Source organism: Eptatretus burgeri, chromosome 15 (assembly GCF_056783735.1).
Source record: "Eptatretus burgeri isolate ZD-2024b chromosome 15, Ebu_testis_v1, whole genome shotgun sequence".
Lineage (NCBI taxonomy): Eukaryota > Metazoa > Chordata > Myxini > Myxiniformes > Myxinidae > Eptatretus > Eptatretus burgeri.
In genome coordinates this window covers 62,472,812-62,487,811 of record NC_140975.1, presented here as the reverse complement: position 1 = coordinate 62,487,811, position 15,000 = coordinate 62,472,812, and the positions used below count along the sequence as shown (strand labels likewise).

The 15,000-nt window shown below is 41.8% G+C and overlaps 1 long non-coding RNA gene across 1 annotated transcript in view; it reads left to right on the top strand.

Moving 5' to 3' along the window:
- Positions 1–10,387, top strand: part of LOC147012322 (uncharacterized) — a 25,464-nt gene extending 15,077 nt beyond the window's left edge. Inside the window, exon 3 of the long non-coding RNA XR_015051922.1 lies at positions 9,911–10,387. This is a non-coding gene — a long non-coding RNA (uncharacterized LOC147012322). The remainder of the gene's footprint in view (positions 1–9,910) is intronic.
- The last annotated feature ends 4,613 nt before the right edge of the window (positions 10,388–15,000 follow it).

Genomic DNA, 15,000 nt, shown 5'->3' with positions numbered 1-15,000 from the left:
TCTAAAAAGAGCAGTTGTTCAGGACTTCCCCACGTTGATTGCTCTTGTGTGTCCACAGTAGACAAGTTGGAAAAGAGAGAAAGAACGTGTGAGAGTCAGAACTCCCTATCGTCTATGATTGCTGATTTTGCCTCTCACTCAAAATTGCGCCCAGACTGCTTGGAACTTGGTCCGCTTCCTCAGCATTGTGTTCCATTCCTTTCGGCAGCAAACATCCACAAACTGTACAATAATCACTCCGTCCCACAGCAACCACCACCAGCTCTTCCTCCAGAAGCTCTCATTGCAAATCCCCTTTCCTAGCTCTCGCTAGAGTGACCAGCACCGATACTTAAGGGCCACGGGTGGGGGGGGGAGGGGGGAGGTGGATCTAGGGTGGATCTCGGGTGAATCCCCACCTCTTGTGGGGGTGGTTCCTGGGTGTACGAGACACGCACTGCCCTCTTTCCTCTGAGCAAAGCGTGCCCATTGGTTCAGATGTGCTCTTGGGAAACAGGCTGGAATGGCCTTCAGTTGTCCTCTGACTGTACCGTGCATGTCATCTCCCGACTCAACATGGGGCCGCCGTGCAGCAGTCCCCATATATCGCTCGATCGCCCGGGCATGGATATCTTGCTGAAAAGCAGGGCAGTCCCCGCTGTTAGAGGAACGTGAAGGAATGGTAAGCTTACGCCTTACACCTTAGTGCTACCGTTTAATGAGTTATAGCACTTAGTTTGGTCATAATCATAACTTGGAAGTCAATCGGACTTGAAATGGCGTTTTTATCACAATTTGAAAGTTTTGACCCGACCCCCCTGACATTCGACCGCAGACCGCTAAGAAGGGTGTTGGTGTGACACCTCAATGAGACATATGTTTGGATGCAGAATTGGAAGATGCACATTTTGGATTTGGTTTGAAGTCGATACGACCACTTTAGCGGACGTTATTGCGAAAATAAGAATTTCGGTTTTTCGGTGACCTTGACCTTGACCTGTGACCTAGATTCACCAACAACGACAAGTGCCGAAGGTGGACCATAGCTGACGTCTGTACCCAGTTTGGTCATGATCGCTGAATCGGTGTGGCTGCTACAGGGTAAACAAACAAACAAACAAACAGACAGACAGACACAGAATGACACACACAACCGACCAACATAATTGCCAAAATCCGAAGGATTCCAGCACTTTCTGAAGTAACTGCATAAAAAGGTTATTGTGGCGTACATGACACTATCCTGCATATGTAGCACTTCTGTGTTCACTCTTTACCCCACGCGTGTGAAGCGAAAGTTGGGGTTAAGCAATTGCTTCACTGTTTGTCTGTCTCCTGGCATCAGTCTATAATTGAGGAACAACTTAATTTCAATTGAATGTTATATTTAGAACCAACTCGGAAGAGGAATCGGAAAACAAACCTGTAGTTTAGCAGTACTTTGGATCCAAATTTGGCAAATTGTACGGGATCTCATCCTGATAGCACATGCATACAGAGAGGAGTGAAGTAAAAATAATTTTCATTTGGCAGTCAAACAAAATTGAAAATCATTCCAAACAGGAAACTTATATTACTGTTTTTAAGGACCTCATAATGGACACATACAATAGGCATGAAAAGCTAATGTAACGAGTTAAATAAGTTGGTGTAAAAGACGGTGCATCAACTGCCAAAAAAAGTTTTTTTCTACAACCTTTAAAATCTTTATTTTACTTCAATTGAATTATGAAGATGAACACTGCAGAACACAAATCACCTTGTTAACACTTCCAAAAATCTCCAGTTTATCAGTACTTGCACAAAATATCACGCCATTTTACACCATCTCAACCAGTGAAATTTGCTGCTCACGATCTCAGCGTTGGGCAATATCGAGATTTAGACAAAATGGTGGCTCGTATGTAATATCGATCGCGCTCGGAAACACAAAGCAAGAGTTTAAAAGACCCTTCCCATGTCGGTTTTTTCTCATGACTTGCTTGTGCTAAGTTGTTCTTCGAACTCTCCAGTTTAAAGTTGTGATTATCATAACGTGGCAAGGTTAGTTTTTTCAGTTTAAATACTTGATATGTACAATTTTTAAATTATGCATTTCCTTCATCAACAATACGGTATAGTTTTCAGAATCGGCCAAAATAATTTACAGAATCATAATCCCTTCCAGCATGCTTTAAATATACAAACCCAAGTGACAAATAAATATTTAAACAAAGGCAGGAAATAAGGAACAGGTGAATTAACTATCTGAAAGGAAGAAAGTAAGTCAATGGTTTGAATCCGGCCATTATCAATCAAGTCCTGGGATATATATTTTCATAATAACAGGCACATTTACGCGTGATTAATTAAACAATTAGGTAAATTATGCAGGAATGAATCATGCAAGGCTGTTAAATCGATTTGTTGTTTGTGCCTCCTCTGGTGGAAACAATAAATCAACTTTTGATGTGCTTAACCCCAGCTAAAAACTATAAGATGTTATTACAAACACTCCTTACTGGGTTTTAGAACAAAGAATAGCAAGAAAATAAGTAAATAATTGATTTAATAAAACTATTCGTGACTTCCAAATTTTAACTACAAAACAGAACAACGGCTGTTTTAACTGTTGAAGCTTACAAGTCTTTGACCGTTATTTACTGAAAAAGAAACAAGAAAATGAAATTGCTCGTTGAGCAGGGAATTGCCGGAATAACTTTGTCATATCTTCATGATCTCTGAAAAAACAAAAACCTGGAAATCAATTTGGTTCTTATAAGTCGATAGTGCTACTGTTTAATGAGTTATAGCACTTAGTTTGGTCATGATCATAACTTGGAAGTCAATAGGACTTGAAATGGCATTTTTATCGCAATTTGAAATTTTTGACGCTGACCCCCCCCCCTGACATTCGACCACTGACCGCGAAGAAAGGTGTTGGTGTGACACCCCAATGAGACATATGGTTGGATGCAGAATTGGAAGATGCACATTTTGGATTTGGTTTGATGTTGATATGACCATTTTAGAGGACGTTATTGCGAAAATAAGAATTTCGGTTTTTCGGTGACCTTTGACCTTGATTCACCAAAAATGACAAGTGCTTAAGTTGGACCATGGCCGACGTCTGTACCCAGTTTGGTCATGATCGCTGAAATGGTGTGGCTGCTTCAGGGTAATCAAACACACAAACAGACAGACAAGCCGGTAGGCGGCGGTGGGTCGCCGAGCATGGAAACTATAAGATATAGAGCAAAATAGATGTCATATAGCGGATAGGGAATCACCTTAAGATTATGCATATCAAATCTCATCCAGTTCCATCTACTGATAACTACTCGGTATCCATTTGAATGAAAAGCACCGAAAATGCAGTTTGAAATTGGAAATCCCCAAAGTTTGAGGGGGTGCTCTGGGTGAACAAAGATCTAAATCGAAAATCCGGCTCAATAGTTTGTGCACAATGTATTCCGGACAATTAGTGTGAATTTTCATGACCATCCGACCATAACCCGAGGAGGAGTAGCATTTGGCGTGAAGACACCTCCAGCTCTCGCATATTATCGGTTTTTGCACTAATTGACCTTTGACCCTGACCTAAGCGAAATCGGTCAATATGTCCTGAGGCAAAGTTGTAGTCCTCATTGAGTACCATGAACCTGCAAAGTTTCATTTGTATCGATGCACTCACCTGTTCGCTTGGGGGCCTTCAATTTTCGCACATACCCTAATTGCAGGGGGCGCTGTGGGTAAAATATTCCATATATCACAAAAACCGGAATATATTTGATAGAGCATCACCTGTAGATCATTCGTGCCAAATTTCATAACCCTACGTGGGATAATGGTTTTCGGAATTGATTTCGCGTGAACGGAACCGATTTTGAAGGTTTTTCGGTTGTTGCTAGGGAACCAAAGCTTCCCTATCAACCATCATAATTTCCAAAGCACTAGGTCATAAGATGTACCTACCACCCGAGTTTGGTCAAAATCCACCCACGTTTACTACCAATTATGCTGATGACAAACGAACAAACATCCAAACAAACAGACAGAATTACTGACAATAAGGGTCACCTATTTCGGCTACCCAACAGACACATAGACACACAGAATGACACACACAACCGACCAACATAATTGCCGAAATCTGAAGGATTCCGGCAATTAACAAACAGACAGACTGGTGAAAACATAACCTCCTTCACCTTCGGTGGCAGAGGTAAATATTTTGAACAATAAGGTAAATATGCATCCGATAATATGTGTACCATGTGATGTCATTTCACATGTTGGTGTGTTTTAATGACTGAGCAATTTTATGATATTAGATCATTTCAGATGACAGCAGTTGGAGATATTCAAATGGAAAGATTAGCAGAGTGCAGCATGCTTGAGGCTTTTTAAATTTGAGTATAATGTTGTTTTGATGCTCGTTATAATCTCATTAAGGCACTGTTTGGATATTTTCTTTGTTAAGTTTGTTCAATAATAACAGCAGATTGCGTTGATACTGCTGCAAGCAAACCTCGCATTCCAAATGGCACACTCGGAATTCCATTCCGATTCCAAATTGTAACACGCTCGCAATAGTTTGCATTATAAGTTATTGTTCAAATTTTTGTTCACTATATGAAGCACAAATCTGTTAACGGAGTGCTGAGCTACAAGATTTGTGAATTTTAATCTAGAAATGCAGATTTTTGTGCTTTTTTTGTATTATTGGAAGCTTGCCGGATTTTGATTACAATGCGAATCTGACAAGAACACATAAGTATTGGACATTATAATGTTCAAAAACTGCTCAGGTCGTGAAATTGTGGATACTGCGTTAGCATAACCACCAGAAAATTTTCTTACAGACAAAGGCTCACGTTTGATGGTTAAAATGACATCATGACTTTCAACAAAGATGCAATTGAAAGTCATGTGCAACATGCCTCCAAATAATACACAAGGAAAGGGTAAGATGAGGCAAAAAAGAGGTGAGAAGATAAGTGGGTACAAATGAAAGATGGGAGTTGAGAGTTTAAGTAGATTGACGCAGGTAAGAAGATGGACATGGAGGATGGTGGAGGTGGTTCAGAAAAAAAAAAACAAGTCAGAAAAAAAACCAAACAAACAATGTAGGTAGGAATGACACAACAATACGACAACACAATTCTTTAACGGATTGCCATCACAAACAACATCTGTTGACATTTTTCCATCTCAATCTCACAACAGACAAAATACACAATTACATCAACCCTCACTACAAATGTAAAGTCTGGTGTTGGCTGATCGGTTGAGGTGGCTGCTAAAGAAAACAAGGGCACTGCATCAGTGATGCAGCCGCGCTCCCAGCAATGACGGAGCCAGCAGCCACAGGCTGCATACGAAATGCCACAGACCACAGGCTGCCACAATGAGAACACTGTACATATCAGGATGAAACAGAACAGAAGGAACAGTGGAAAGAGGGGGGAAACATCAACAGCAGGGTTGAAGAACAAAATGGAGGAGACTTGGACAAATGAGGGAAGTTTGGAGGAAATAGGGTAGGGGAGGATGCATGGATGCATGGAGGATAAGAGGGATACAGAATAAACTCTCAGGAAGGAAAAACTGGAAATTTGGAAGGAGGTCGCCTTGTGGATTGGGAGCGAGGAGGGGGGTTAACATTAACAGAGGAAAAAACGATCATGGTTTCAGATTGAGGATGATCTGAGATGGTGGTGACCATCTGTCTTAAAGAACTGGAGGGAAGAATGAGATTGTAGAGAATGTGGAAGATGATTCCACAGGTAGGGAAAAAGATGAACAAATGAGTGGAGGTGAGCTGTGATTCTGTATTTTACGAGTTTCACTGGAAAGGGGTTGCTGGCAGACCCTGTGCACCCTGCAGAAACCTGGGGGTAGGGGGGTGCGTGTGAGGATGGGGAAAGCACGGAAAGAGCAGAGGGAGCAAGACCAGAAAGGAGGCGGTAAAAGACAGACAGAGACCACTGACCTGTCTGTCATGGGTAAGTAATAGACCCATTGACTCAGCTTCAAAGTGCGAGATTCCAATGATCTTGAAGGCCTTGCTTTCCGCGTTATCAAGCTGAGCAAGTGTGAGGCAGGGGAGCCAGCCCAGATGGGAGAGCAGTACTCCATCAAGCTGCGGATGAAGGCTTTGTTGGTAGATATCGGAGTTGTAGTGTGCCAAGGTAGGACTTTGTATGACGGAGAATGTCCAGTCAGCGACTGGCTTTGGAGACCAACTTTGAAATGTGGTTTGTCAAAGAAAGATCATGGCTGAGAGTAAGACCCATAAGCTTGAGAGTATGAGTGAGAGTTTGAGTAAGCTTGGGGAGGGTCAAAGGGCTGAAAGCTCAGAAGGAGCTAGGCCAGAGAAGAGATGGTTTAAAAAAAAAAAAACATTTCAGTACCATCTTGAGATGTGCTGTAGCTTTTTAATCCTGTCAATAATCCTTTGGATGGCCAGTCCTTAAAAGTCTTACAGCCAAGCAATCGCGTTCATAAAAGGGTTAAACCTCCATAACACTGTAGGGAATGGATGCATCCATCAGATAGGAATCAATGCCATGAGGAAATCAATCATTTTTAAGATCTGAGCAGCAGCCATCAAGCTCGAGTGGCATTACCATGCAAACTGGCGTCTCTGACGACTTGCTAAAACTGCTCGAAGTTCTTTAAGCAAAGGATTGCAAGCAACTACGACACAGAAAAAGAATGTCTTGTGATCAGGAAGTGCATCGACAGAGATAAAAGGCCGGTTGCTTGGCTTTGATGACATTTTTGTTTTTAACAACGTACATTTACAACAATTTTAACCTTTTGACGCAAGTCCTTGTTGTACAACAGGATCCTTCTTGTTTGCTTTATCACCTGCACACTTCCGATCCCTAGTCTACCACCTATGAGGGAATTTTAAAAGTTATCGGAACAAGATCTTCGTTGAAACAAGTTATCGTTTTTCAACATCTAGGTAGATATTAGTGGAGTCATTTTATCTTCCTATGTATCTATAAATACTTGTTTCTCTGGCTTTTCAACTCTCCTTACATTTGCTGTCATGTTAGTATTTTGCTTCGTGTTTCAACAATTAGTGCTTTATCTGCCCTTTCTGTTTTCCTTCAACTCATTCACCTTCAAACTTTGTTCCTTGACCTCGGGAAGATTTACCAACTCGAAACCCCCTTTTGAATCGATGTTTTCAATCATTATGATAAATGAGTCAATAAGTTAAATCCATTGTCGAGTAATTTAACCCAAGCTTCTCCAAATTGCCGAGACCCAAGCGTGGAAAAGATCTCCAATGAAGTTCGAAATGCATTGATGAATAATGATCGATATCAGCCTCGGGAATTTTTGGTTATTGATAGTATTTTTGTGAATATATGTACGGACGTATATCTACAAAAGTTTTATTTCAAGAGCATGCCCTATATCTGAAATCAAAGGTCAACGTTTATCAGTTTTTCTGAGATGTTAGGTCAACCTTTCAACATTAAAGATCAGACTACCTCCATTAACCCTACGAATCTTACTTGCGGGTTACTGTGTTTCCTTCCATCCGCTGTCGCTTCATTTCCTCTTCATTAATTCGCTTGATCATTGCGTCCAACTGTAGCCCCACTGCCCCTGCTGTCACGACGACGTTGCCTTTTTACTCTCCGTCATCTTAGTCTTCCATGAGCCTCGATATTGTTACAGAAAAAGTTTCCTCTTCACTCATGAGCCAAATACATTAAGATCGCTGTTATTACTTTGTACACCGATTTTATTTTATACACTGACGAGGTTATAAATTGCAGCCATGGTTGAGGGGTGCTTTAGCAGCACCCAGCAAAGGAATTTAAAGCTGCACAGGGTGAATCCTTAGAAAGGGAAACGTGCATGACCCATCATTGGCATGCTGATGTCCCCCAGAGGGAAATGACAATGAGAATAAAAGAACATCAGTTGGTCTATTCAGACATTTCATTTAGTTGTAGAACAAAGAGAGAGAGAGAGAGAGAGAGAGAGAGAGAGAGAGAGAGAGAGAGAGGGAGACAGAGAGAGAGAGAGAGAGAGAGAGAGAGAGAGAGAGAGAGAGAGAGAGAGAGAAAGAGAAATATATATATATATATATATATATATATATATATATATATATATATATTCTCTTCTTTCTCCATTACTCTCTCACTGCCCTCTCTCCTATCATCAGGGGAGACAGAGAAAAGGAAGATAAATGAGAGAAAAGATGGTTGGGGAGAGTGAGACAGTAAGGGGGGGGAGAAAGAAAAAATAAATATTTTGGGAAGATTCTGTAAATGTATGGGTAGGGAAGGGGAATTTATGGAGTATGTTGGGCTGTTGGGGGGTGGTGGATAGAGATGTCCTAACTTCAGCCATATTTGCTTACATAGCATATAGGTGACAGGTGACACCTTGGAATGTCGGCAGTCTCAGAGATCAGAATTCAAGACCCATTGATGACAATCCTTAAGGAGTGGTTAGATCACATATCTATTGCAGAGAGGAAAGTATATACATGCCCTTTTGTGGATGCCAGTTGCAACATGGCTAACTTTCTGGAGGTAACCATTGTCCTTTGGAATATGCTTAAAGGAAAGCTAAGAGGGAGAAGTCCAGCGATCAAAGACCACTGAGAGCTAGCTGGATATTCTGATATCAGACCATGAGGAAGCAGATGATACAGTATATGTATCACATAAAAACTTCATGATTACCTTCTGGCCGTGGCCTCTTTATCTGCATGCTTTCCGATAACATTACAAGATGGCCTTAACTACCAGGATCAGCGATTCTACACACGTGTCAAGCAAACAAATTGAAGTAGAACATACTCAAACCACACGTATGGACTCAGTTTTTCAGGGCCTCGCCACCTTTTTCATGCTGTGATTCAAACAACTCATTGTCAAAAACTGACAAATAGAAAGCCCTCGAAGTAATATTTGGCAGTGAAGAGCACGAGACAAATTTGATGCAGCTGCGAAAAGGAAGCTGATCTGAGTGATTGTATTTCAGCAGCATGTGAGTTCCATCATACCTGCTTTCTATGCCACAAGCTAGTAAGGATGGAAAAATGCAGACGATGTGAGGTTTCGGCTTTTCTGTCAGAAGTGACTAAAATTAAGGTTTCCATTCAACGTAAGATGCCCTCAGGCTGAAATGAGCAAACTGGAACCCTTTTACAGGGATTGCCTCAAGGTCGTGGACCTGGCGGGAGATAAAACAAATATGGTTCAGTACCGATAGTAAATGAGCTAGCACCACAAGGCTAAGTAAGGCTGAGAACCTCGCATTGCAAGGCGACGTGTTTCCAGGCAAACTGCTTGTACAGAACAAACGGCATACAAAGTCGAATGACTGAGAACTGTGATGTCAGGTTCAAAAGACAAAATCAAATGACTCCACCGATGGTGAAGACAGAACGCAGATGACATTTTCATGATTATGCTATTCTCTGTGGGAGAATTAATATACGTCAGCTGGCAAGATACATGCTCATTGCTCAAGATGGATACAAGGTTGGAGTATACCTATAATGATGAACAATCATACACGATATTGGACATGTACTGTGGTTTAAGAGGTGTCCCGGTTAAATAGTCTGGACTGTAGGGGTTGGGGGGAGTGGGGGGGGGGGGTGGCAAACGTGTAACCTTTGACCTATAACAATGATTTCATAAATAGATAGGTTATAATTGCTGACTCAAGTGTAGATCTCGATTGATAGATATTTCAATAGTGTAAAACTATAGATTAGTGGGGGGAAAGATAATTGCATTTATGTTACCTTAACCCTCATTAAAAAAAAAAAAAATTGATCAGAATATGAACACCGCAGACAGGTTGTGGTCGTTCTGTCTTCTACCGTCTCCTCTCTGGACTCACCCCCCTGCTCTGTATGTGATCTGAGCCTCGCCTCCGCCCCCCAATATTTCCACAGGGCGTTCAAGGTCCACCAAAAAACCCCTTCTGGTGAAACTAACAAAACCAAGCGAGGCCTCAGAGCCAGTGGGAGAGTTTTGTTTGGCTCCAGAGAGGAACGGGTTTTGTGCTTTGTGTACCTGGTTCATCGTCCTGCCTTGCCTGTTCATCCTCCCTGGTTCCTGCTCGTGTGCCTGCTTCATCGCTTGTTCGTGCTCCTACCTCATCCTGCTCATCTCACTGATTTGTCGTCCTGTTCGCGAGTGCTCGTCTGCTAGGTTGCGGATTTATGGCTGCTTCGGGGCCACCTTCATCACCACACCACAAGAACGAAGGCCTCGCTCGATTCTCATTTCCCTCCCCATCTGTGCTTGAGTCTGGTGTGTGCGGTGCCTTTAGAGTTCTTTATTTCTCTTGTAAATAATTGTTTATTATGATTCAGTGTTCCCCTCCTCCCCTCCCCCAAGCCCACCGTTGTTCCCCGGTGTCATGATCATTCTTCCCCTGTTATTGTGGTGGGTAATAAACCATGTTAAATCAGAGCTACGGTTCTCGTGTGCTTCTTGCGATTCCCGCGTGCAAATCCACACATAAATTGACGCAGTCCAAGGGAGTAACAGCCAGTTCGATCTATCCGTCCAGTGGTTGGTGTTAACAGACTCCTGGACACAAATACTTACATAGAGAAAATTGGGGTCCTCCCCCAACCCTGAACTCTGGGGGTTATGGATTTTTTTTTAACCTTCTAAATCCTTTCTGGGCACCTTGCAAGTTCAAACACCAGTTTTCAACTCATTCCATCCAACAGTTCAGGAGTGCATACAAGTCAAACAAACAATCAAACAATAAAACAAACAAACAAACGCTTCTTGAATTATTGGACGTTCATATCATAGAATGTGTTCATCACACAAATAATGTGTAAAAAAATAGTGTACCGTTGGAGTGTGATGAAGTGTAGGGTATCACAAACAGAGATAAGTTGCACCAACAGGTGCTGAGGAATACCCCACTTAATAGACTGCAGAAAATGCACAAGACGGAAGTGAAAAGAAATAGGGAGGGATTCCAAAAACAGGAAGGGGGTGTAAGTAACAGTGCAGGTGAATTTGTGAGGTGAGAATGTTGGAGAGAAACAGGAAAAGAGACCGAAAAGTAGCCTATCCACTGTCAAGTACAACCATTATACAGCCGACATCAAGAGTTGATTGGTAAGGTCGAAAACAAATTATTATTATTATTATTATTATTATTATTATTATTATTATTAGTCAACAATTTCTCTCAATGAGCCTTCCTCATGTAACCCTCTTTCTTGCATGTTGCAGCATTTCCTGTCTGTCTGTCTGTCTGTCTGTCTCTCTCTTCTTTTCTAGTTCATTCATTCCATTGTTTCTTGTGTCCTGTCCTTGAGTTGCTTGCTACCCCACTATCAATTCATACCCTCAGTCACCTTGCTCGTCCATGAGCCTCGATCTTATCAAAGGAAAGAAAAACAAAACAAACAGACAAGCAGGTAAAGCAATCTACAATTTGTGCAAAGAAGACTTTTTACTCCATATTACTCAAAATCCATAGCAATAGCGCCCTGCACCTTGGACTCCAGCAACTCCAACAGTGACAGATAAGGAACTGAAGATGAGCATATTACATCAAAGTGCGAATAAGATCCTTAATCCCTGGTTCCTGCTCGTGTTATATCCTGTTCTATATCGTGGTAAGGATCCTGTTCCGATCCTTAAGAAGTTTGAATCCATGAAGAGCATCAATGTCAACTGGCAGGTGAATCCATGAGTTTATATTACGAGGGAGTTTCAACATTAAAATTCTCCCTAAATTAATAAACGATCCCAGGTATGAGCCCTCAAAGGAAGATCATTGAATGGGGTGAAACCAAGTAGGTTTACAAAAAAAATTGTGAACCAAAATCTGAGTGAAGAAGAATGAATGAGTTTGATACCTTGGCTCTTTATGTGAAGCTATTGCGTTAACATTTCGCATTTTGATAGAGTTCAAGATACTTCAGCTAATCAGAACATTCTGAAGTGCAAGCCCCAAAGTCCCTGTTTTAGGTGGTCATAAAGTGAAGGACTAGTTGTATCAATGTATATATTTTTTTTTAATGTCATCACCATAACAGTCCAAAAGAGAGTTCATAGAACACCTTATACTCCACGCTGTCTTGAGAAGGAGGACATGGGAAGTGTCTTTTCAACTCTTGCTTTGCATTTCCGAGCATAATCTATATTGGCTTTCTACGTGAACTTTGAATAGCAGGTGCGATGGCAACCTTGCGGAGCCGATGGGTCAAACGGAACAGACCAGAGCTGAACCTTCTGCCAACTCTTCTTGGAGAACCTGACGATTTTGGAACGATCTTTGAGGAAAAGATGCAGTTAATCAAACATCTTTTGGACAAAGTTAGCTCTGACGTTACATTGCTCGACACGGGCCGTATTGTCCAAATATCGCTGTCATTCCGCCTTCAGCGTGTGGGGCAAATTGAATTAGAGATGGAGCACAATTTTGCCCAAGTCCAGTATGACTAAACTGAAAGTTTTGGAAGTGCAATCAAGGCAATTTGTGTGATACAGTGTTCAAATATATAATTCAATCGGAATAAAATAAAAGTTTTGAAGTCTGTCGGTGAAAGAGAGCATTGAATCGAAAGTTTACCGCAGTTGATGCACCATCATTTACACCACCTTATTTAACACGTTAAATTAGCTCTTCGTCCCTCTTGTTTGTGTCCTTTATGACATCACTAAAAACAATAAGTTTCCTGTTTGGAATGATTTTCAATATTGTTTGCCTGCCAGGCTGCCAGACAGACTTTCACACTGACAGACAGACAGACTGAGGCAATAGCTTCACTGTGCTCAGGACGAGACTCCTCCGTACAATTTTAAGAATTCAGAACCAATGTCCTGCTGAACCACAGATTCGTGTTCCGATTCGTGTTATAGTGTTCAAGATATGAAATTTAATTTTAATTAAGAATATCCTTGATCACAGAAATACAATGATAGACATACAGAGTGAACCAATCGCTTAAACCCGCTTTGCACTATGCGCGTGGAGAAATAAACTTCAAATATATCTCCATGTTCTTCAGGACATATCCTGAAGCTTTGCAGGTGTGACTTCCACAAAAGGTGAATTCTCACAGCATCCTCAAGTTGATGCCAGGTTGCATACGGTTGTCGAGAGGCCTTTCTTCTCAGAGTCCCCCGCAAAGCATTATTGCAAATTGTCAGATCAAGGCTATGGAGTGCTCAATAAATCACAGAATCACATCCAATCCATCCATCCAGTCATTTGTCAATATAAATATATATATATATATATATATATATATATATATATATATATATATATATATATATATATATATATATATATCTTTACGGTATATTTGTATATTCTAAACAAAACCGATCGCCCACTTTGTGGCCACCCTGTACTTCTCACCAGCTGCTGTTGGCATTCACCGAGCGAACTCCGTGCCATCAGTGGAGGCATTTGACAGAGGGAAATAAATGTAATGATGAGGCCTGCGGGCCATCAGGCCAACTGCACGGACTTCTCTTAGGCTCGCACGGCAGCCATGGCGCAAGCCATTACATTAGCAGGGGGGCCTTATGGCTTAAAGGAAATAAGCATTTCACGGTTAATGGCCGGAAATTGCTGCGGCTGTGATTAAAAGTAATGAGGTTACTCTCGGTGGAGTAATCACAATTAAAATGAAAATAGATTTTGCTTGTTATCACTATAATTCCATTGCTGCGCCTGAGCGTTCCTGTTTGCACAAGATGTGTTGGCGGCGCGCACACTGCGATGCACAAGTCTTGAGTAAGCAAACGTCTGCGGTACGCTGTTTGACAGAGTTAATGTAATCCTGGACACCTTTGGCTCCACGTATTAACACAATCACCAAAAAATGTAAATTTTGTACTTATTTTGGCATGTTCCGCAGACAGCCAGAGATGGTGGTCCAAATGTTCTGCACAAGGCCAAAGAGGACTTATGGCGACGGTCGCGATATTTACGCATGTAAATATAATTTTATAACTATTATTTAACGCAGATACGTTTGACATTTCTGGTTTTGAATTGTCGATGCTCCTCATGAATTGTTCATTGCTCATGGGTCGCATAATCATGATACGTTTCGACAGCTACGAATTGCAGCTCTGCAACAAATGGCTCGGAGATGTTGTCCCGGCGTCAAATTTGTCCGGGCGTCCGGCGAGCACTGCGTGGCCCGTTTCATCATCCCAAATTGGCCATTAAACTTTAAAATAGCAGCAGCCTCATCAGACATCTTGCCTGGGGCTGGTGAAGGCTGACGAAGAGAGTTTTCTGACACAGATTGAACTTTTGAACCTTAATGTTCCAGGTGGCCCCCTGATCTTTTTTTTTTTGTCGACAAACCCTCGTCGCACCTTTCCATCCATACAGAGCAATTTTCTTTCAAGTTTCATGATCTTCAAGGCAGCAAGCGAGGCTGGCCTATTTGTCGAATGTGATGGAAATCCTCAACTCAATTCACTTTCCTAGTTTTGAAGCATAGGAAATAATGTGGTCGGATCTCTTCTTCAAAGACATGATTCATGGACCTTCCTCTAAGGGGGTGGTATATGGCTGGAAGGACAGTTTAAGAGGTGCGTGCACTCACCTGTCTAGCCTGGGTTGGACTCTCAACCCAGCTATAAACTGTCGCCCTGGTGTTTCGCATAGGGGCTGATGGATCAATTTGTGTGCCGTGCATCAAGGGGATGTTAAACCAGAGTTCTGGTCTGCCAGCACTGGTCATTCGTGGATGTTGATGATCACACCGTGTCCCTTCATGAAGAGTCGACGAGTTATCTCAAATTACTGCCAACCTCAGTCGAACATCAGAAACATGACCAGCCGGATTGTGAAAGACCGACTAACCCCACAATAATAAGATGGGAATAATTGGGACCATTAACGTCGTAGTTGTAGTCACAGTTGTAGTTCTTAGAGGGAGTTAGACAGTTTTATGGTTCCGAATCAGGAAAGGTGGTCACAACTCTACTCTTGACATATATACCAAAAAAATGTATCTGAATTTGGCCGGAGCAT